Here is a 2,948-nt window from a genome sequence, read left to right as displayed (position 1 = left end):
ACACAGCGTGATTTGTTTCATGCAGAAAGTTCCATCCCAACGGGGATGTTTTTTCCTGCCCAGTTGTGTTGAGATTGGGTACTGTGGTGACTGAACCAATATAATGCTTGCGGGATTATAGACGTGGACAAGATGTCTTCAGGAGAAGATGGAACTCAGTTGGACACAGATTATAGGATCTGTTGTCAGAGGATAAACCGTGCTTTGACCATCTCGTTTAAACGTCATGTAATACTCTCTCAAAAGTACAGCATGGTGGTTGGTTCAGCAGCACATATACTAAAATTGGAACAACACAAAGCAGATTAGCATGGCCCCTGGGCAAGCATGGTATGGAAATTCCTGAAACATTATACTAAAAAAAAAAAAGTTACAGCCTGAAACATTTCCCCCCAAAAGGTTTTCAAATTATAATAGCAACCGCATAATTTTTTTTTACACCATTGGATCTCAGCATTGTTACTGAAAACAAATATATATCTCAAAAGAAGCCAAGTAGCAAAAGATGTCAGGCAAGGTTTGCTTTTACCATACTCGAAGCACTAGCATTTTGAGATGAACGTGTTCACATGCAAAACGCACTCGCTCTGTATGGATCGTGACATGGTGAGCAGATGATGCAAATTAAGATCGCCTGGTTAATCCTGCTGGTATTTATAATCCTTTGGTGCAAAAGGTCATCATCTTCTGCTGTGGTTTTTTGATGTTGAGGGTCCAAGGTGGTGTGCAGGGTTCATGTATTACAAGTTGACACTTTGTAGCGCAAATCCCTAAAGAGGTATCAGTTTATAGCTTTATTAGGCAGGTTTTTTCCATATATCAAGGGCTTCCCTTGTGGCTCAGCTGGTAAAGAATCTGCCCACAATGCGAGAGACCTGGGTCTGATCCCTGGGTCAGGAAGATCCACTGGCGAAGGGATAGGTTACACACTCTAGTATTCTTGGGCTTTCCTTGTGGCTCAGCTGGTAAAGAATCTGCCTGTTATGAGGGAGACCCGGATTCGATCCCTGGGCTGGGAACATCCCCTGGAGAAGGGAAAGGCTACCCACTCCAGTATTCTGGCCTGGAGAATTCCATGGACTGTATAGTCCATGGAGTTGCAAAGAGGTGGACACGACTGAGAGACTTTTACTTTTTCACTTCTCTTTCACAAACAGGTTTTTCAATGTGTCAAAGGGCATATGCCTAGGGTTATGCAGTAGATGCTTATGGAGACATTAACCAAAAACAAAAATTAAAATATGCGGAAGGAGAGGAAAAGTTGCTTTACCTGCTTTAGTTGTTGCTATTAAGGAATGGTTGAAGGAAACATACCTTCCTTAGCTTGCAGACTAAAGGACATACTGGTACGTGGGTGGATTTCATGTTAATTTCTAATTTTTTTTTAAATATAGAGCATCATTTGACTCAAGATGGACCCTAGAGACTGTCATACAGAGTGAAGTCGGTCAGAAAGAAAAACAAGTATCGTATATTAATGCATATATGTGGAAACTAGAAAAATTGTTCTGATGATCCTATGTGCTATGCAGAAATAGAGACAGGGAGGTGGGGAACACACACGTGGACACCACGAGGGGGAAGAGCAGGTGGGAGGAATTGGGAGATTGGGGTTGACACACACACACTCTGGATAACTGCTGAGGACCCGCTGTGTGGCACAGGGAACTCTCGCTGAACAGATACATGCTCTGTGCTGGCTTAAACGGGAAGGAAATCCAAAACAAAAACAAAAACAGGGGATATATGGATATGGACGGCTGACTCACTCGGCTGTACAGCAGAAAATAACACAACTACACTTCAATAAAAATTAACAATAAGAGAGAAATAACGAGGAGTCATTCTGTTCTGCAAACAGAAATGACACAGCTAACTTGAAAGGATTGATGATATGCGCTCTCATCAACGTGGCATGTTTTCCAACGTACTTTAGGTACTGAATCTCTCAGTAACGACTGAGTCCACAGCACGTTTGTGTGACCAGACCAACGTCCCCTAATGACTCGGTCCAGTGAAAACTCCTAAAGTTATGTGAATTCCTATATTATGGTTTCTGGGATCTCTGGTTTTGCAAAAGCTGAAACCACGTGTACGATCAGGCCAGGAGAGAAATGCTTACAAGTATTTTTCACTGCAGCTTTCTTGAAGCATTATTGTTTCAAAGACTGGGCAACTTTTGAACTATATCTCCAATTCCCAGTCTCTTTTCAGTCAATATGGTGATGTCTTTCATTCACTTTTTGTTCTTAATTGTATGCATTCCTTAGTATCTATGTTTACTGATTGACCTTCCCACACAAAAAAAGTTATTTTGTGTGTATTTTGGAGTATATGCAGTCAGTGATCAACCCTGCTGTAAAATACCTCTCATAAGATTAAAAATGATCTTTGTGATAGGCTATGCAAACCTGAAGTGACTTGTCAACTTTCCTTAGTTCTTATCAATTTTATTGCCCTATTTCAGAAGCTTTCCATTTCGTCTCACAGCTTTTCAAGGGCTACCACCAAAGGATAACTTCCTGCCTCTATTGGCAACGTACTCACTTTCAAGAGGTAAACCCATTTCTTGAAATTACTTAGTATACTTGGTGGAATCTATAAAAGTCTGTGTTCCTAATGCTGTCTTCTTTCTTGATGGCAAAAGAATACAGAAGATATCTGTTCAGTTCAGTTCAGTCACTCAGTCGTGTCCGACTCTTTGCGACCCCATGAATCACAGCATGCCAGGCCTCCCTGTCCATCACCAACTCCCGGAGTTCACTCAAACTCACGTCCATCGAGTCTGTGATGCCATCCAGCCATCTCATCCTCTGTCGTCCCCTTTTCCTCCTGCCCCCAACCCCTCCCAGCATCAGAGTCTTTCCCAATGAGTCAACTCTTCGCATGAGGTGGCCAGAGTACTGGAGTTTCAGCTTTAGCACCATTCCTTCCAAAGAACACCCAAG

General features: G+C 42.3%; 1 non-coding gene across 1 annotated transcript; it reads left to right on the top strand.

The window, feature by feature from the left end:
- The first annotated feature begins 255 nt into the window (after positions 1–255).
- Positions 256–362, top strand: LOC112582390. Its single transcript, XR_003106929.3, has one exon. It is a non-coding gene; the product is annotated as a U6 spliceosomal RNA (small nuclear RNA).
- Positions 363–2,948: the final 2,586 nt, after the last annotated feature.

Source organism: Bubalus bubalis, chromosome X, assembly GCF_019923935.1.
Source record: "Bubalus bubalis isolate 160015118507 breed Murrah chromosome X, NDDB_SH_1, whole genome shotgun sequence".
NCBI classification, from domain to species: domain Eukaryota; kingdom Metazoa; phylum Chordata; class Mammalia; order Artiodactyla; family Bovidae; genus Bubalus; species Bubalus bubalis.
This window is presented reverse-complemented; position numbering and strand designations above follow the sequence as displayed.